Here is a 22,546-nt window from a genome sequence, read left to right on the forward strand (position 1 = left end):
TGTTTATGAGGACCAGGTCATATTTATGACCCTGGTGGGTGTGCAGATTAGCTGGTCAAGATTGTTTGCATTAACAAAGTCCAGGAGTCCCTAGAGCTAAGAATATTTAACAGAAAAGTAGAAATAATAATAGACAAGGTTAGGTGGGTATTTTCAAATTGCTGTTGAGTAGCAGGTACAGCTGTTTTACCCAGCAGTGACTCAGGATGAATTAATGAAGTCAACTGGATATTTATGGTAGGAGAACTAAAGAGTCTATGCCATAATAAAGAGAATGAGACATGGTGAAAGGATGTGTGCTTCAATGTCCTTGATAATACAGAATACCGGTCAACCTCTAAGAAGAGGAAATGTGGGCATACTCAATAATGAGAGCACAAATGCCCAAAATCAGGGAAAGGTTTTAAATATTGCTATTATAAACATAGAAAGTAGTTGGAATAATAGGATTTGTGTTTGCATGCATTTTCTGAAGGATATAAAGTCAGAAGCTTAAATGTGTGTCATTATTTCTGACTACTTTCCTTAATGACTTGTCAGAAAACTACTGATTTTATGATGAACAGACCAAAAATCCATCCATCAATCCTCAACCCCTTTTCTCATTTTGCATGGGGTTGGGGTGTTACTTCAGCAGTAACAATCATCTCAAGCCAAGGTTTACACCACTGGGTGGCTAGCCCTGCCATGGTAGTTCATTCATACCACTCACTTGCACGCATATACTCACCTTCAGTCAATTTAGAGTGTCCAGTTCACCTACTGCATGTCTTTGGAATGTGGGAGGAAACCAGAGCACCTGGAGGAAACCCACGTGACCACAGGGAGGACATGCAGACTCTGCACAGAAAGTACCCCAGACAAGAATCGTGCATGTTAAGAGAAAGAGTTTGACCTGTCACCTCTAAGGTAAAAATTTCTCAATGTCTTAAAGTCAGTTGGCAAACTCTCAGCTTTTTCAAAGCACTGTTCTACAACCACTTCTTAACAATCTTTCCTTTCTTTCTTTTGAGACTCACTCAAAATACTGAACCATTATAGATTTTCATTTAACTCTCAGAAGTTTACCACATTGTAAAGAATTTAACAGTAAGAGTGCATTAGAACTGCTGCTTATGAAAGCTTACTATTAATAAACTTTCTGTGTAGATTAGATTTAACATTAATTTTATTTCAGCTTTCCAAAATTACGTTAAAAATGTTTGCAACAGCTTTGTCTACATATGTACTCTAAAGAATAATTTAACAGTTAGGGTGCATGGGAGGTGCTGCTCATGAAATTGTTACCACTAATAGGCTTTCTATGTAGAATGAATGATATTAATGTTCATTTTATTTCAGCTTACAAAAATTGCATTAAAAATGTTTCATAACAGCTCTTCTGTCTACATATGTACTCTAAAGCTAGAACCCAAAATGAACAAGTTTTTCCTGTAGGAATATCAGAAATTCAGTTTCCAGCCAGCCTCACAGGTGACCTATGTTCAGAGGTTCATGTTTCTGTTGAGCTGTTGGGGGGGGTATGTCTTAAGTGAGCGGGTGAGACCCATGTCTAAGTGCTTGCTCCCATAGAGGAATCCCAGATGAAGATTGAAGGGCATGCAGCATTCCTGCAGAGCAGGCTTCAGGGGTCACATCACCCACACAAGTGACAGATAAACCTTTTCTAAAATGCCCATTGATCACAGAACCCTGGGAGTTGGAGAGTATGGGACATGTGTAGTGGGGTAGGGACTGAAGGCACAAGAGTCTCAACCCCCCACCCCCCGATGGCTGCCTGAATGATTTTCTCAGCTGAGCTGAATCTCACCCTGGTGATGGAGAATGAATAGGCCAGACTGGACAAGGGACAGATGATTTAGTAGGCAGTTGGTCTAAAAAAACAAAGTCCTCTACCTAATTTATGAATGGCAGGTCATGTGTGCATTTGGTATGGCATGTGACCTGATTTTGATGATAATCAGTTGAATGAGGGACACGCTGTTCCCTTAGTCTGTATTAAATAGCAAAAAAAATGCTGTTAATGTGTCATGCACTAGTGTGTACATGTAATTTGAGTACCCTTCTATCTAGATTTTTTTTATTGTATTTGTGCCATCTAAATGTTTTATTGTGCATATAAATCTTGTACATCTTAAGATAGCTAAAAGTAGGCTGGCTTGACAAGTTATTCTAACTTCAAGATAAATGACCAATGTTTCTTTTATAGAGGAAATCATTCTTTTAATGGCTGGCTGTAAAACGTCAACATTTCCAGTTAATTAACTAAACACTATGGGTGTACTTGGTGGATATCTCCTATCTTTTTTGATATTTTCCATAATGACTTCTTTAAAAGTTTCATTATGTTGTATCACTTATTTACATACCTTGTTCCGAAAGGATCTTCTAATCATTTTGAAAAACAGACATGAGATTTCCTCTAAGCTTTTCATACTCTGTATTATTCAGAATGCTATAGTACATATGTTCATACTGTTGTTCCATTCTTGCTTCATTACTTTCTTTATCAGAGGGTTTGATGCTACACTGTTCCTTTTCACTTAAATTCTTCAGTGCTTAATTGTGTTAACTTGACGGAAGTGAAAGAGGATTTCAATTTGTTTCCTTACCTTGTTTACTAACGGATTACATTCAAATGGGTTGCCTTAAGTAACCAGATGGATAACTGGATCATTGATCCTTGTACTGGAAGGACATTCTATCACAAGAGTGGGTGCTTCTAGTGCACAATTCATGATTGTGTCCAGTGTGTGAGCATCCTTGAATTGTTCCTTTATTTAGGAGAAGATTGTAGTTCGTTATCCTAAAGTTACTTTCCTTACATTTGAGTTCCTGCGAGAGGTAAAGAGAGGGAGTTGGGAGAGTGGCCTAATGGTTAAGGTGTTTGCCTTACAAACACAAGGTGCAGGGTTTGAATCTCACAAGGGATAATTGGCTAGGCTTAAAATGGCTCACAAGGGCAGTTAGCTTAGTACTAATCTATAAACCTATGAACCTATGAACCAGAGAACCTCTTGCCAGAACAAAAATATGAAGCAAAAATTCTGCAAAACTCTGGAGACTCTGAGAGTTATCTTTGGAAACGAGATCATTTCAAATGATATGTGAAGAGTTCCTGGGTACAGTAACAAAAGATTATATGGCTGCTAAGATAGAATAACTGTGGTTTAGGAAAAACAGGTTATATTATGTGTAGTATGCCCTATGGTGTGATTTTGGTTGATTGAATGAATGCATGGATTAATATGTGGTCCCATTATGTCACTGGCACTGAAGTCAAAGGCTTAGCACTTTCTAACCACTCTCATATTTTTCTTAGTCAATATAAATCTTTCAGTGTTTATTTCTCTCAACAAGTAAATAGCATTGACAGTATAAGTAATCCAAAGAATAAAAAGCTTAATTATATTGAAGAGTAATTTTCAGTATAAATAAAAATGCATCACTCAGTACATGAAAACTGTTTAGCATGCACTTCAGTCTAAAAAGCCAGGACACTGGTCCCAAGGTTTAAGGTCTAGTTTTGATTTGTGATAATCTTGGAGCATCAAAAGGTTGTCATGAGAAGGACTAGAAATGGTCTACTTAGGGACTGGGATAATGGGATGGATCACCATGACACAACAGTTACTTGGTGAAGGCCAGAAGCTATCAAAACACACACTATATAAGCAGGGTTCAGACATGTCTTAGAAATAGAACCGGTAAAGAAAGCATAAACAGGCTAATGCCATTGCAAGTGTTGCCATTTAAGTGTTACCATTACATGACAGATATACGAAGAGATAATCTGCTGCTCCAGTTGAGGGTAGAAGTTACCACTGACCCATGGCTCTCAGTACCTCTTTTAGGTGCTGCTAGTAGTAATATATGCTTATTGTCACTTCCAGAACGCCTGATCCACTGAGGCCAGTTTTCTTGAAGAGAAAGGATGTACATGGTATATGTATTATGGCCAGCAAGGTAGCAGCTTCCATGAAATGTATGACACCCAGAATGCATTGGCTGGATGAAGCCTGTTAGAAGACTAAGAATGAAATACAGATGTGCAGTGCAAACACCGAAATACAGACATCACCTGAGTGCATCTACTGACCTAAAGGGTCATATTATATGGGTATTGCCTATTCAGCTGTCCACAATGAAATGTGAACTGCGAAAAATCTGCTGAAAAAACACCATTTCAATCCTAGTAAAGAATTTACCTTTCGTGTTACTATCAAAACAGGGGCTCACTTAAAGAATGTTAGTTTTTTTTCTGTTGTTTTGTATAATATTAAAGATCATTGATTATACATATATATGTGTTTACATATATCACACATTATCAAGCATTTATCACCACTCTACTGTTCCCGAGAAGCATATATTACCTCAGTGTACATTATCAGTTGTGTACCTCTGCCTCATTCATATTTAAAGTTAAAAAACAAAACTGCACACACAACATGGGTTCCCTACGTTTGACCGACAGCTCGGAAGATTGACACTCAAAACACAGATGCCAGAAGAACAAAACCTCAAAAACACGAAAGTTCACATGCCTGACACACCACAATCCCAACACTTAACAAAACAAAATGTTCACTGTTACACACAACACACACACAATACAAGCACACCAACAACCTAAAAGCCTACACTGCACCTTACACAAAACTATCTATGCACTAACCTTAATCCAAACCCTAACCCTAAGGTCCGTAACTATCGCGCACTCACCTTACCCGCTCCCTAACCCTAAGGTCCGTAACTATCGCGCACTCACCTTACCCACACCCTAACCCTAAGTCCCTCACTATAGCACACTTACCTTACCCACACCCTAACCCTATGTCCCTCACTATCACACACTAACCTTACCTGCACCCTAACCCTAAGTAACTCACTATTGCACACTTACCTTACCCACACCCTAAGCCTAAGTCCCTCACTATTGCACACTTACCTTACCCGCACCCTAACCCGAAGTCCCTCACTATCGCACACTTACCGGGTCACGCTCACAAGTTACCCCTGTCGGTGTTTTCACTGTCGGGATTTGCACTTGTCGGTCATCTGCTTCGTCGTTCTTCTGGCGTCGGTGTTTTGAGTGTCGATCTTCCGTGCTGTTGGCCTAACGTAAGGAACCCCACAACATACATACAAACAAATCTTAAAGAATTATATCACCTGATACAAACTCCCAAAAATGAAATTTACACTTAGTAAAACAAGTAAAAATAAACTTTTAAATTAAATAATTATTTAATTTAATTAAATAACAATTAAGTTAAAACACAAACTAAAAAGATAGTAAGCTAACCTTCACTAGAGTAACAAATTCACAAAAAAATCTGCATAAGCTATCTCACAAAATGATATTAGTTATTTGATTAAAAACTCACAGAAATGAAATATGTAATTAATATATCAAAAGAATTCAATCTGATTAATTTTTAGAATTAAATTATTAATTTTAAATAAATAATAAATTAAAACACAACCTATTGGATATTAAACTAACCCTCAGTAGAGTAACAAAATCTGAAAAAGAAAAAAAAATCAATTATTACATTTCACTGAAATGAATTGCAAACAACAAGCACATAAAATTAAAATTAAAAAAAGAATACATTGAGGCTCTGTTTTGTTTGTGTGCTTTACAAAATAACAATTAGGAAGAAATTCTAAAAAGATTTAGCATGGAGTAAAATGCTACACCATGCAGTTACTCCAAATTCAAAACCAAGGGTTCTGCCACTCCCCATTTAGCATGTGTTAATGGGGACTGCTGGAGCTTTATACTCGGTTTCAAAGGGAGAATCAAGCTTGATTCTCCAAAACACTTTATAGAGTTATAAATTGGAGAACATTGTCAATGTGCCTCCCTGAAGTAACAGTGGAGACAATTGAAAAGTCAATGTGATGTTTTGATAAAGCAGCAGTTCCACCTATATATATGGGATTTACTACTGCAGACAGCACGTATAGGAAAGCCAGTAGGAATTTTCACAAAGAGGTGGAATTTTGCTGTATGGGTGGAAGTCATGTGAGGAGGGTGTGGGCACTGCATACATGCTCATTTGGCCAGTATATGAACTTTCTCAAAACCATAACGGGATGGTTTGCTCAGATATATGTTATAAATAGAAAAAAAAAATCCTTAGTGTAGACTAATAGCTTCACATGCCCATCCTCTACCATTGATGGGGAGAATTCAGGCATGGTCGTCAAGCTACTTGTCATGTCTGCATTCTCCTATCTGTCCTACAGGTGGTGCTGTTGCACAGGATGGCCTTCTTATAGGTGGAGCCATGGTGCCAGACAAGTTCACTTAAAGCCCACTGAGTGTTCAGGTAGAGTGCCAGTGTATGAGAGCCCTTCATTTGATAGAAATTTCAAATGTTCGACACCCATATGGCCGACACCATATGACCGAACATTTGAAAGGCCAACAAATGATAGCAGAGATCCCACTACAGTGCAGAACTGGGAGATACCCCTTTCCTGCACTGTAATGCAATCTCGGAGTGAGAATATTTAAGTAGCGGGGGTGTGGGGGGTGCAGGGGGGCTTGCCCCCCTGCCCAACACTGTTTTTAGTAGTTTGCACTACTATTGCAGGTTGTCGGCATTTCAAATTGTTGGCCATATGGTGTTGGCCATATGGTTGTTGGCATTTTGAAACATCGGCAATCTGAAGTAGACCCCAGTGTATACATAGGTAATGAGATTCAGCATGTCTTGGAATCTCATTACTCACTCATACCATATCGGGAATCCTCACCATTAAGTACCTTGTCATTGCAAGGTACTGAACTGGGCATACATGGTGAAGGCTGTCTGCTCCACTATGCAAAACCTTATGGAACATGGCCCTAATTTTTCTCTCATTCCATAAGTTTGCAATACAAAATACAAGGCATGTAATGTATCACCTACACCACTGTTCCCCTAAGACAGGAAGATAGCAAAGAATTTGACGTTTCTTGTTTTTTTTTTTTTTAATTTACATGTTACAATACTGTCCTAACAAAAAAAATGGAACAGTATTTCCTGATAGAACAGCGATACAGCCATCTTTGTTATATAAGCTTCTTTCTTCCAATATAGAATTCAAGGTTGCTATTTTATTTCCTTTCTGCTCAAGTACTGATAACGCTCAAAACTGTTCAAAAGGTTTGAATCTTTACACACAGGTTTGAAATATGCTGCCTGGTCTATATTTAAATAGAACAAGAATACCTTTACATATCTTAATATGCATACTTGGTAATGTCTGGGGATTTCACTCCTCTCTGCTCTGCTGTTTTTATCTGTTCAGTCTGAGGCATCTGCTGATTTTTACAAACTTTAAGTACAAGTTTTCATTGTATTTTGCATTTTTGAACTGTAGTTTTACCATATCACTGCTTATTTAAACTGTTTTTACTGCATTGTTGCACTTTATTTGCTGTAGCATAGACTAGATTCAGACCTGCTGAATCTAGTTTGCTTGTAAAAATTGAGCACTAAACCAATTATCTTTTGTTGGAGATGGTTCCACCTGCACCCTTGTAACAGGAGAGTGCAGTTAGGACTCATCTGATTGAAGACAAATGGAAATGGGATTAGTATGAGATTTTTTATTGGTTAATTTGTGTAAAACAAGTTGCTCTCATTTGCTACATAAGCACTGCATTTGTACAGGTTTGTGCTTGTTTTACCAAAGCTCCACAGAGTTTGACAACCAGCTGCTGCTCTGCTGTTTTCATCTGATCAGTCTGAGGTATGTGCTGATTTCAACAAACTTTAAGTACAAGTTTTCATTGTATTTTGCACTTTTGAACTGTATTTTACCATATCACTGCTTATTTAAACTGTTTTACTGAATTGTACTTTGTTTGCTGTAGCATAGACTAGACTCAGACCTACTGAAAATCTAGTTCTGTTTGTATAAATTGAGCACTAAACCAATTGTCTTTTGTTGGAGAGGGTTTCCCCTGCACCCTTGTGGCAGGAGTGTGCAGTTAGGACTCATCTGATTGAAGGTCACTAGCACTGGGCTCAGTTTGTGTTTCTTTACTTGTTAGTTTGTGTAAAACAATTTGCTCTCATCTGCTCATAAGCACCACATTTGTGCGAGTTTGTGCAAAATGTACCATTGCGCACTGTCGTGCAAAGGTTGTTACCGTTGGCAGTTATCGATGCAAATGTCTCACCTGGTTTTCTCCCTTAGTTTACTGTTTGTTCTCCATTGGGGTTTTGCACAATTGTGCTTCACAGACTTTCAGAGTAACTTCTGAGGTGCCAACACAGATATCAACCACCAAATCTTCATAATTTGTACATCTCCTCCTGTCCATCTGCCTTACCTGGTCCTTCCTGTCCTTTCCCCAGTTCTAATCACATTAATTTACCTAGCATTCTGGATGGACAATTTCCAACAATTTCTCCAGCCAGCCTGGTTAACACGGGCATCCTGAGGAAGTGTAGCAATTGCCTCATGTACACTGACAACCCACTTGAAAGATGCATCTATATTAAAAACCTGGAATGGAGGCTCTCTCGCTAACAAGTGAATACATCTGACACTAAGCAGGTTGTCAACATGCACACCTCACCCATCAGCACCAACCAAACCAACAACACATAACTCTACATATGTGGAGGTCCTTACCAGAAGCTTACCTAAACATCAGAGACCTGCCAAACACAAACACAAGCACACTTCACATAATACATCCTCTTCAGAGAATAGTACATATAATATATCACACACCAGTGTCTCACCAGATAAGCTCCTAGGGCAAAACACAAAACCTAACATCTTAGTCATAGATAACTCCATTGTGAGACACATAGATGTCCTTCTCACCAAGCTGGATAAGGAAAAGGTCACAGTCAGCTGTCTGTCAGGTGCCAGGGTCAGCCACATGACACATGCACTCAAGTCTCTCAACAACAGATACTGTTATGACTCTGTCATAGTCCATGTTGGTGTGAATAACTTGAGATGTACCTCACTGGACTAAATTAGGAGAGATATGACTGAGCTGTCTGACTATGTGTCTCAGGCAGGTATGTCCCTAGCCTTAAGTAGACTTTTATCTTCAGCTAGGATGATGCCACAATATGAACAAAAAATGATTGACTTCGACAATTGGCTTAGTTGTTGGTGTCATTCTAAGGGGATCCAGTATCTGTCAGTCTGGGAGGACATGGTCGACAGACCTCAATGCTTTGCCAGAGATGGTCTTCATCTGTCACCCTCAGGATTTCAGTTACTGGCTAAGGCAGTTGCCACCCCATAGTGCCTTTTTCAGACAATGTCACAAGAACAAAATTCCCATTATAAAAATACCCTCTAAAAAGAACCTCATGGTTATGCTGATAAATGCTAAGAGTCTAAACCTGAAACTGAAAGCAGTCCTTACCTTGGAAGATGCTGACATTTGTGCAGTCAAACAGACCTGGTTTAAGGTTGCGTGGAGCACTCCAGCCATACTGGTTTACATTTATTTCCGTGCGTTCAGACTACAAACTGAAGGCATGAAAACTAAAGGAGGTAGTAAATCAATATTCATTAAAGGTAAATACACCTGAAGATTGGTTAAACAGCATGATTCCCTTGAATTACTTCAGGTACAACTGAATGTTGGTAAGACCTCTCTTCAAGTCATTTTCAGGTATAGGACCCCCTCCATTAAAGGTAAGTACACCTGTAGATTGGTTAAACAGCATGATTCCCTTGAATTACTTCAGGTGCAACTGAATGTTGGTAAGACCTCTCTTCAAGTCATTTTCAGGTATAGGACCCCCTCCATTAAAGGTAAATACAGCTGTAGATTGGTTAAACAGCATGATTCCCTTGAATTACTTCAGGTGCAACTGAATGTTGGTAAGACCTCTCTTCAAGTCATTTTCAGGTATAGGACCCCCTCCATGAGTCAGGACATCCACGCAGCCTTGAGTCAATCAAGATACAACCAAACACCCTGGTTTTGGGTGACTTTAATTACCTGTCCATTGACAGGGCAAATTATAGATGTTATAACTCACTTGCCCAAGGGTTCATTGGACTTCATAAACCTCAGTGCTCTGGACCAGCTGGTTGACACCCCCACAAGGGGCTCAAACATCCTGTGTCTGGTGCTCACCAACATGGGGGACTGTTGTACCACCCCCAGTGTGTGGTCCTCCTTGGTCAGATCTGACTACATATCAGTCTCACTAGAAATAACTATAACACCAGACCCCCTTAGCAATAACTACACTAAAAAACTTCTCCATGGACAATTACAGCTTCTTACGAGATGGCCTATAACAGGATATACACCAATACTTTATATGAACATCTCTACAATTGTATTGACTCTGCTGCACCTGATAGGACCAAAGCAAGATCTTTAAGGAAGAACAAACCTGCCTGGTGGGCATTTGATATCAACAGGCTGTACAATAAGAGAAAGGAATTGCTGTCTAAGAATAGGAAGGAATGGTCCCAAAACTGGAAACACTCCCTCCTCAGCTTAGCTCATTTTCTTCAGTACAGCTCTTTTGAGTGTGTATGTTTAACTCCGAGTGGGTGTGGCTTGTGCTTTTAAAAAAGGAAGTTATACCAACTTATAGTTCTAAGAAATACTAATTGACAGAGGTCAAATATCAGTACAATTGTTTTTGCCATCATGTATGCTTCAGGATGAAATATTCGGATTCCTTGTTATGTAGCATGGTTTTGGAATTATTAATGCAAATATGAAGAAGCAATATTTGATGCCTAGAGGCACAGTAGGAAGTAACTACAGAAATGCCTGGAGGCACATTTTTCTGTAATGAGTTAAATAAGCAAATAAGACTGCTTGTAAAGTCCTCCAAAGCTAACTACGAATCCAAATTAGCTTCCCTAACTAAGGACGACCATATGGTGTTCCTTAGTTACATCTGTAACCTCAAAGGAAAGGCCTAGATTTACACGGAACTTGTAGTTAATGTTACTATATATATAGAGCCTGTGGATATAGCAAACTTGTTGGATGACAGGTTCAGTGAAAACTTCACTCCCTTATCACTGCCACACATACCCCAAAGCATCCCTACCACCTGTCCCCCTCCTAGTATCTCTAAGGAGCAAGTCTTAAATGCCCTCTCCAGGGCCAAAAATACAGCCTCTATGGGACCAGATAACATCCCAGGCTGTGTTCTACATAGGTTAAAACAGGAAGTAGCAACACCACTGGGTGCTCTTTTCAATTACAACCTAAGCACTGGCTTCATCCCACTGGAACGAAAACAGCTACCATCATCCCCTTGGACAAAGGGGGTGCATCCACTGACCCTGAAAACTATAGATTCATTAGCCTGACCAGCCTTATCTGTAAGACCATGGACCAAATCATCATGGACCTTATTAAGAAAGATATAGGAAATCTCCAAATACTTGATCCCATCCAGTTTGGCTTTGTCAGGGGGAGACCATGACTGTTATACTTGTTGGACTTCTTAGAGAAAGTCACCAAAGCCCTAGAGGAGGGCAAATCTGTGCATACAGCCTACCTAAGATAAATGAAACAAAATCCACGTCAGCAGAACCAGCAGCAAAGAGTCCAATATTAAGTGTTTTATTAACATCCACTTTTCGTTCAAGAAAACTGAACTTCTTCAGACAAACATCAAAAGGTAACAAATGTAAAAAAACTCCTTAAATACACAATTAACAACACATGGTACATTTGAATGGACCAACCAACTGGTTAAAACTCGCTGACATCAATATGTGGGAAAAAGCTGATCTCAAAGCTTCTTAAAGAGCTACTACATACAAAAGTCAGATCTTTACAGATTGTGTTTTGAAATCAAACAACTAACCAAAATGAAATAAAAAAATTATCAATGAAAATGTGTCTAAACATAAAATGTTTAAAACCAAGAAAAATGAAACATAATAAATGAAACCAATTTAATAACTTAAAATAAGAAGTAAAACATAAAAAATAATAAGTCATGAATGGAAAATAAAAATAAAAAATAATAAAATTACCTCTGCATACTTCTGAGTTTCAAAATGCAAGCTAAACTTACTCTGTCATTAAGACCCGGAGGTCTGTATGAACAGAGCTTCAGCTGCCAAATCACTTCTAGGCGCTCTAATAATAGTTGAAAAGGACCCCCCCCCCTGATGTCAAAGGGAACCTGTCCTAACACCCTAAAAGTAAAACTGTGCTGAGGGTGGTCATTAACATGTCCCTCCTGGACAGGGGCAATAGGTTCTGATTTTAGTGTCTGCTCGAAACAGAGACTCTAGGGAACTAGGGTTGAACTTGGCTAGGTTTGTAAGGGCCCTAGGGCTGTTAGCTTAGTAACCTCCTATGATCCTAAATATTGACACTGGTGCAAACAGCTGAGGTAAGACTATGGACTTCTTTTCACTTTATAAAAGCAAATAACATGCTAACATTTAGCTTTATTTTATCATTTAGTATTTATCACTTCTTTTAAAGGCACACATTTGATTGTATTCCCAGTAAAATAATTATTTTTGTTAATAATAGTCTTAGGTTGAGCTCTTTGAGTATGTGTCCCAGTCAGGTATGCCCCTAGCCTTGAGCAGCATACTACCCTCACCTAAAATGATGCCACAGTATAAACAAAAAAATGATTGATTTCAACAATTGGCTCAGTTTTTGATGTTATTCAAAGGGGATCCAGTTCTGGTCTGCCAGGGAAGCGATGGTCGACAGACCTCACTGCTTTGTCAGAGGTGGTTTGGTTTACACCTGGCACCCCTAGGCTTTTGGCTGCTGGCAAAGGCTGTTGTCTTCCCCATAGTGCCTTTTTTTATACAAGGTCTCTGAAACCAATATTACTGACGTGAATTAACCAATAAGAACAAAATAAGAGTCATGCTGCTAAATGCTAGGAGTTTAAACCAAAAACTGCACTCCCTGGAAGCACTTCTATCACTAGAAGATGTAGATATCTGTGTAGTCACAGAAACTTGGTTTAAGTCCTCAGAGAGTACCCCAGCTCTGCAAGGCTACAATGCCTTCCACACCTTTAGACTGCAAAATGAACATGTGAAAACCAAAGGAGGCAGAGTTTCAATCTATATTAGAGATAAATTCACCTACCTTCAAGTTAGACTGGACACCTCCGTGGAGTTACTCCAGGTACAGGTAAGGGTGGATAAGACCCCCATTCAAGTCTTAGCCAGTTATAGATCCCGACCCCCCCCTCCAAAAAAAAAACTAAAAACAGAACTGCAGCAACCAAAGGTCAGTACTGAATGTAAAATGATAAACTAAAATAAAATATCAGGCCAACCACCATGATGGCTATCATATACTGAACTTTAATAAAATGGAGATAAGCGCTTTTGCAATGTAACGCTTCATCAGCTCTAAAGTCAATTAAGACAATATTTCATTAAAAAACTAAAAAAGCAAGTTTGAATGTCATCTTTTTATTTTAAATAATAGTTTTAAATTAAAGTTTTAGTGTGAACATTGAGCCATGGTGGAATTCCTTTGGTAGCATACAGGTTTTGTTTTTCATTTGTTAGAAACCTCTGAGGTCTCTCTAATTGCTGCAGGTGCTTAGTACGGTACATGTCTAATGGGGAGTTAAACTCAATTATGGGCCGGCTAAGTGTGGAGTATAGGGGGTTTATAACTTCTTTTGCTCTTGAGGTGTTGCCTTTACTAATCAAGTGTGCTATGTGGCAAGCTTTCCTTACTATGGTAGACATGTGTTGGTCAAGTTAAGGTCACAGTCAACCTGTGATCCCAGGTCCCTTATCATTTCATGGGTACTTAGGGTATTGTTGTTGATATGATAGTGTGAAGGAACATTGTTTGCACCGAAGGGAATGATGATGCATTTTTTGCACTCAGTTTGAGACCATTACTTATACACCAGTTGTTGGTCTGCGTGAGACCATCCAGGAGTATACTGACATCATTTGGGGATTCAATGATTGCACCTAGTTTGCAGTCATCTGCAAACCTGGTCAGCCACAACCCCTTAGCTTTGAACTGAACTGCAGGTTTTGTTTTTTATTTGTTAGAAACCTCTGAGGTCTCTCAGATTGCTGCAGGTGCTTAGTACGGTACATGTCAAATGGGTCATTAAACTCAATTATGGGCCAGATAATTGTGGAGTATAGGAGGTTTATAACTTCTTTTGCTCTCAAGGTGTTGCCTTTACTAATCAAGTGTGCTATGTGGAAAGCTTTCCTTACTATGGTACACATGTGTTGGTCGAAGTTAAGGTCACTGTCAACATGTGATCCCAGGTCCCTTATCACTACATGGGTACTTAGGGTATTGTTGATTTGATAGTGTGAAGGAACATTGTTTGCACTGATGGGAATGATGATACATTTTTTTGCATTCAGTTTGAGACTGTGAATTAATACACCAGTTGTTGGTCTGCATGAAACCCTCCAGGAGTATACTAACATCATTTGGGGATTCTATAATTGCACCTAGTTTGCAGTCATGTGCAAATTGGTCAGCCACAACCCCTTAGCTTTGACCTGAACTTCTGAGAAGTATATACCAAACAGTAGGGGGCCCAGCACTGATCCCTGTGGCACCCTGCTGGTAACAGTTCTGCTGGTTGAAGTGGAGTCACCCACTTTAATAGTGTGTGTCCGATTTGTGAGGCAGTTGGCAACCCATCTTACAATGAAGGGGTTTACATTCAGTTTGCTAAGTTTATCAGTAATGTCTGAATGTCAGATTGTGTCGAAAGCCATTGCCAAGTCAAGGTATACTGTGTGCACAGATTTGCCCTCATCAATGGCCTTGGTCACACTTTCAAGTAAATCCACCAGATTTAACAGGCTGACTCTACCCTTCATGAAGCCAAATTGGGTAGGATCCAGGGTTTACAGTTCACCTATGTCTTTATTTATGAGGTCCATAATGATATGTTCCATGGCCTTACAGATGAGGCTGGTCAGGCTTATGGGTCTGTAATTCCCCAGGTCTGTTGTTAGGCCACTTTTGTGGAGGGGAATAACTGTAGCTGTTCTCCATTCTGCAGGAACAAAGCCTGTGGTTAGGCTATAACTGAAAAGGGTAATGCTAGTTCATGTTTTAGCCTGTTTAGAAGACAGCCTTGGATGTCATCTGGTCCCACAGAGGCTGTGTTTTCACCTTGGACAAGGCTTTGAGGATCTACTCTTCAGATATGTAGGGTGGGGGGGGTGTTGTAAGTTAGGAGAGGATAAGGGAGTGAAATTTTCACAAACCCTATCTGCTAGCAGGTTTGCTATCTCTTTGTGTGATACCATTGGCTACTAGTTCTGCAAATGCTTGGGTCCCACTCTTTAGATTATGTACTTAGCTGTAAAAGGCCTTATGGTTATCCTTGGCAGTACTTGCTAGGTTTCTCTCAAAGGAGCTCTTGGAGGATTTGACAAGTTGTCTTATTTGCCTGTTGAGGCTGGGGTGAGTGGTTTTCCATTGCTGGGGCCTTGCCTTTGTTTTCTTGGACAGCAACTTTTTGCATTTATTGTAGAGTTTGTTGATGATGGGTGTCCATCATGGCAGCTTCTTTTTATTTGGAACTCTGGCTTTGATTCTTTCTGGTACAGCTGAGTTTATACACTTATGCAAGTGATTGTAAAGGGCTTTAGTGTAAGCTTCGGAGTCGTTACCACTGTCAGCTTGGTGTGGGGCTTGGAATGCATTTATACCTTTACCTAGGAGGGTATAGTTTGCCTTGTTGAAATTTTTTAGTCTAATTTCATCCATTGTGAGTCCTGGTGTTAGTATCAGTTCAAAGGTGATTGATTTAGGGTCAGTTTTAACTAATGATATCTATCAGTTGCAGCAGTGCACCTGTTTAACATGTTGGTGAGGACCAGATCTAGAATGTTTGTTCCTTTTGTCAGGGTATGGACAATTTGTTCCAGGACATTTGAATTCACAAAGTCAAGGAGCTTTTGTGCTATCAAGTTTGGGATAGCGTAGGTTTCCCAGCTGATGGGGGGATAATTGAATTCCCCCATAACCAGTGCGTTCAGTAAAATTTGGATTGTCTTTAGTTTCGCTATGTAGGCTTTGTAGGTGTTGTGACCCATGGAGGGGGATCCATAACCGGAGGAAGGATCTGAAGAAGGCTACAGCTGAAAGCACTAATCTATTTTATGCCTGTTTTTATTACAAGTTTGAATGTTGTCTTTTTATTTTAAATAATAGTTTTAAATTAAAGTTTTAGTGTGAACATTGAGCCGTGGTCATCGTCCACATTTTATCCTGTAGGTTTCTAACAAAGAAGATCAAGAGGCTCCAGCATGAGCCTTACACAGACCAACTAAAGTCCCTGTCATTATACTCTGTATTGTATAGACTTTTTAGGGGAGACCTATGAGTGGCCTGCAGAGTAATCCAAGACCCAAACCTAATGAACTTGCTGTATATCTGTAAATCAAATGGGACTAGGGTTACCCATTCCAGGGATTTAAATACAGCCTGTGACTTAAATAGGACATGTTGGAGGGACATATTTATCTCCCAGTGACCACCATGTCTTTGGAACAGGCTACCAATTCATGGGAAACAGAGCACCTCTATGACACTGTCCATGAGGAACCTGGACGAGTGGATGGGGCACTGTAAATCCTTCCCCGGGATAGCACCCATAACCCTTCTGGACATGGGCAGTCATCACTAAATGCAGTCTTGGGTATTGATTAGCACTTCTATGGTATTACATTGGGTTGAAATAGCTAGGCTTAAAATGATCTCCTGGTCGATAACTTAGTAACCTCCTATGATCCTATGATCTCAGACGGTCTTTCTGAAAGTTGATCTTCTTAGATTAATATATAAGAAAATAAGTAAACATAATAATTAAAATCAAGTTTCAGAAAGGCATGATTTGACCCTCTTACTTGTTGTTTCTTACTCAGCACAGGTCACAAATGTACTCCTAGGTCTAGATTCCATAATTTTTGCAAAATTCAGAGGATAGCGCAGAGTTCCACACAACATTTGCAACAAGTTATATGCAAATATGCTCTGGTCTAATGAGCATGGCTCAGCACAATGCAGACATATCAAATAACTTGTGACATCAACACAACTACAGTTAGGTATAGCAAAATCATACTACAAGGAAAAGTCATATATAAAGTGATATATAAACATTACCAATGTACATGGCAAGCAAACTTAATGTTACATGTCAGGAACGTGTGGAAAAAAATGGCTGAAGACAAATGTGCATCAGCAGTAGACAAGAAAATCGACAAATATCTGCAATATGTTATGGATATTGCGGTAAATCATAGATGGACATGTTGAAATATACCAGGTGTCATTTTCAGAATCTGTTGAAATCTGTAACAAATCCAATAAAAAAGTAAATCAATTAAGGTGAAGTGGTAATCACAGCCACATCGCCAAGTGCTAACAATAGCTAATAATGGGAGCAGACGTGTGTAGAAAACACAAATAATGCACACGCCTAAGGAAATAGGCAGATAGTAAAGCAGCTGTGGGGTGAAGGTGAAGAAGAGGGGCCCACAAGACGATTGATGGAAAAGGAAGGGCGGAGGGAGACTCAGAGGGTCATGGGCAATACTTTTTGTTTTTAGGGTATAGAGTAACAGTAAGAACAATCAAATACATTCAAGGAAATGTAGGAGCAGAAAAGCAATTGATAGATTAGAACCTCCTATACAATATACTATAGACAAACAACTAAGCACAGTGCCAAGCAGCAGTACTGCAGCAAGATTGTGCAATAAACCAATATGTATATACCACTAGGACAGGAGAATTGGGATATAGATATCAAAAAAGACATTCTGTGGCAGAGGCAGTACAGATTGCGTTCAAGTATGCAATGTAGATGTGCGGCATGCAATGATATCACACAAGCCAAACATGAAGAAGGCTCATTACATATTAACCATCAATGACACGAAATACGAAGCACGTGGTAATACATATACTTTATGAAATAACATATGAATAAGAAAAGTAAGGAATATAAGCCTCTTCATACATAGCTATGCATGCAGCATATAAATGTCTGAATAATGCACAACAAACTAGTAAAACATGAGCACAGATAGAATCTGTTAAATTACCAACACCTTGTGTCTATAGGTTTTTAATTTGTATGACACCCTAACATGGTGGCACAATGTCATATTGTTGCAGTACAATACAAGTATGATACTTTACATGAAGTTGCACATGAATAGATAAATGTGCTATGTATATTTGAAACATACAGGCCAAAGCTATCAGGGGAAGGGAGATGGACTACATATGTCCACAGCAATAAGGAAACAGAATAGAAATAAGCAGAATAAGGGTAGGTAACTAAACAAATTGCACATGTATAAGTCCCCAACTTAAGATGGACTGCAAGTCCACTGCTGCGTACATTGAAATAAATAGCCATCTTCTGACATGTGAAGTGTCCATCAGTGATGGCTATAAACATGTTTGTATACAAATGACACAACCAGCACAGTAATGCACAACAGTTAAACAGCACTTGACATAGGTACATAATGAAAGTAGAGTTCAATATCACATACCCACATATATACTGTCATGCTAACATAGGATGACAGTTAGCACATTTACAGAAAGTGATACTAACAGAATGTGTAAATGTATATGCATTATCAAAGGACAGTTTTATATATATATATATATATATATATATATATATATATATATATATATATATATATATAAATATATATAAATATATGTAACTATGGCACACCATCTGTGAGTGAATTGCACACTATACCTTATAATGGATGACTAATTTGTTTGTGTAGTTAAGGTAGCCAATTGCACAGCCATAAAAAGGAAGGCTGCTGTATTATACATAATGCCAATTGGACAGATATGTTGATATGTATAATACACTGCCAAGGTGCACATGTTAGAATAAAAGCTATATGGACACAGCAGCATTGTCTGTTACTTGTAAAATCTAGAACATAATGACAAGGAATTCCAAAGACAATGGGGAATCTCAATCTATGACAGTAACACCACCAGGCAATGTGACATGCTATGGAAACATAAGACAGTGTACTACATGACACAGAAATTATCATTAAGCATAACACACAAGTTCATAGTGCCAATGGGACCTCCTGACACACCAAGGTCACAACTGGAGGAAAGACAATATAATAGGCCATGAATGTAAACTATTATATCAAAATGAGGAAATTGTGAAGTATATGCAAAATGTGTACACATTTTCTCCCATTTGAATGTGGTCTCAGGAGAATGACACTACAGTGGTATGTGTGGAATGTTTATACATAACATGTGTAATGCATGAAATTTGCTTCTGTGGGAAACTAACAATATGCATGTGAACACTGCCAGCAAGACAAGTGTGTCACACTGCCAGAATGCTGCCTGTGTCAGCGATATCTGTCACATAAAAAGGCAGACTACATCTGAAGTGACATTCATTATGTACTGCATGCAGAAATGGCAAGCCATATACAGAGTACAGGAATACCTCTTCCACCATCCATAACATTGTCTACAGATATACCAGCATCCAATGAGCATGTGACAGTATGGTGATATTGGTAGTGTCATATTTTAACAAACTTAGAAGTCATTAATAATTGCCATATACAAACATAATTGTGAAGTGTGCATCACATTCTAAGGGGATCCAGTGTCTGTCTGCTTGGGATGACATAGTCGACAGACCACGATGCTTTGCCACAGATGGCCTGCACCTGTCGCCCTTGGGATTCCGGATACTGGCTAAGGTTCTTGCTGACCCTATAGTGCTTTTTTTAGGCAATGTTCAAATAACAAATTCACCGCCATAACAGGAACAGGCAAGCAAAAACTAAGGGTAATGCTACTCAATGCTAGAAGTCTAAATCTCAAAATGCACTCACTCGAGGCACTCCTTAAAATGGAGAACATCGATATCTGTGCAGTGACTGAGACCTGGTTCAAGGCTCCAGAGAGCACTACTGCACTATCAGGCTATAACTCATACCACACTTTTCGGCCATGTAACCTGGATTGAAACACCAAAGGTGGAGGTGTGTCCATATTCATTAAGGATATCCACACCTCCAGATGCTCAGCATAATGCATCCGAGGTTATCCAAGTACAACTAACTCTGGGGAAAACTGCAATCCAAATTATAGCTTGCTACAGATCCCCCACCATGCCCCAGGATTCCCACTCCTCTTTTCTTGATGTACTGGAAAATATTAGGGTTAAACTAAACACCCTAATAATGGGCAACTTCAACTACCCCACCATTAACTGGGAAAACTACTCATGTACCACCTCCTTAGCTCAACGCTTTCTGGAATTCATAAACTCAAATGCCCTGGATCAACTTATCCACACCCCCACCAGGGGCAACAATATCCTAGACCTAGTCATTACCAACATGAGTGACCGGTGTGCCACACCTGAAGTCAACTCCTCGTTGGTCCGATCTGACCATAAGCTAATCACCCTTCATATCCACATCCCGCCCCACCCCCCCTTTAAGGAAACCACAGTAAAAATTTCTCCAAAGCCAACTTCATGACACTCATGCAGATGGGCAATACAGTTACAACTGCTGAATCCTACACAAATGCACTCTATAAGCACTTACACGAGTGCATGGATTGTGCTATCCCAAATAGAACCAAGAGGCTATCCTCCAAAAAAAGGAAGCCAATCTGGTGGTCCCCTGCCATAAACAAACTGTACAACAGAATGAAGAAACTGTTGCAAAAGAGAGTAAAATCCCATGAGTGGAGGAGCTTCCTGGTCAGTCTCAGTAAGAAGCTGAGATCCCTTATAAGATCCTCCAAAGCTAGCTACGAAAACAAAATCACCACTAATTCCAAGTATAACCACAAAGCATTCTATAGCTATGCCAAGAATCTCTATGCAACATGCAGATCTGCTCTGAGTTACAGCACAAAGGCAAGAAAATTACAGAACCAACTGATATTGCCAACATCCTGGCAGATAGGTTCAGTGCTAACTATACCCCCCTCTCACCCCCTAAAGGGCCCATATCTATACAGGAAGAATGCAGAGTCCCTGTAATCACAACTATACAGGTAAAAGCTGTACTCTCAAAATCCAAAAACACAGCATCCATGGGACCAGACAACATCCCAGGCTGCGTTTTATATGAACTTCAGAACGAACTGGCTCCCCACTTAAGCACCATGTTCAATAATAGCCTCGCATCAGGCTTTGTGCCCACTGAATGGCGCACAGCAACAGTTATCCCACTCCACAAAGGGGGAGCCACCACTCATCCTGGGAACTATCGACCTATTAGCCTGACGAGTCTGGTCTGCAAGGCCATGGAACGTATCTTCATGGAACTCATAAACAAAGACATTGGTAACCTCCAAACTCTGGATCTCACCCAGTTCAGGTTTGTGAAAGGCAGATCATGTCTTCTGAACCTGATCGACTTCTTTGAGGCAGTCACCAAAGCCGTAGATGAGGGTAAGGTGGTTCACACAGCCTATCTTGACCTCACCAAGGCTTTTGACACCATCCCCCATTCTGGAATTATAGCTAAACTCACTAAACTAGGTATAAATCCCTATGTCACAAGATGGTTTGCCAACTGGCTCACTGACAGAACCCACAGTGTAAAAGTTGCAGACTCCAAATCTGACCTCAAAGCAGTGACAAGTGGAGTACCACAGGGTTCTATCCTGGGACCTCTCCTGTTTGGTATCTACTTCTCCAACGTACAGGCTAACACAGAAGGCCTCTGGCTAACGAAGTTTGCAGATGACTGCAAACTAGGAGCCATAGTCAAGTCCCCAAGTGATGTGGACATCCTACAGAAGGGCCTCGCTGATACAGATGCCTGGTGTCAGAGCCATGGCCTCAAGCTCAATGCCAAAAAGTGCAGTGTCATCCCCTTTGGTAAAAACTCTGTACCCATGAACTACCACATAGGCAGCAATCTACTTAACACCAAATACGTGATAAGAGACCTTGGGACCCAGGTGGACAGTAGTCTCTCCTTTGATAGTCACATCGCCACAGTAGTCAGGAAGTCCTTCTACATGGCACACCTCATCATAAAAGGGTTCTCATCCAGGAAAAAAGAGGTCATTGTTCCCCTCTACTCGACACTCATTAGACCCATTATAGAGTACAATGCCCCTTTTGGAATGTACCTCGCAAGACATCTGCAGCAGCTGGAAAGGACACAGAAGTACCTCACAAAGAGGATTACTGGCCTCAAACAAATGCCCTACACTGACCGCCTCAAAAAACTCCAGCTATACTCCGTAGCATATCGCCTACTCTGAGGTGATCTCTGCCTAACATATAAAGTTATGTCAAACCCAGAGCTGTTGGAAATGCTGCACCTAAAGAAATCCCAATCCCTGCGAGCTACACGCTCTAGGGACCTAAACCTTGTCACCACAATAAACAGGACATGCCGGAGGGATAGATTCCTGTCCCAGAGACTTCCTACACTTTGGAACAAGCTACCCATCTATGTCAAGCAAAGTTCTTCATTATCACTCTTCAAGAAAAATCTTGATGAGTGGATGGGAAATAGGAAA

The sequence above is a fragment of the Protopterus annectens genome, chromosome 10.part0 (genome assembly GCF_019279795.1).
Source record: "Protopterus annectens isolate FY-2018-M chromosome 10.part0, PAN1.0, whole genome shotgun sequence".
Taxonomy (NCBI): domain Eukaryota; kingdom Metazoa; phylum Chordata; order Ceratodontiformes; family Protopteridae; genus Protopterus; species Protopterus annectens.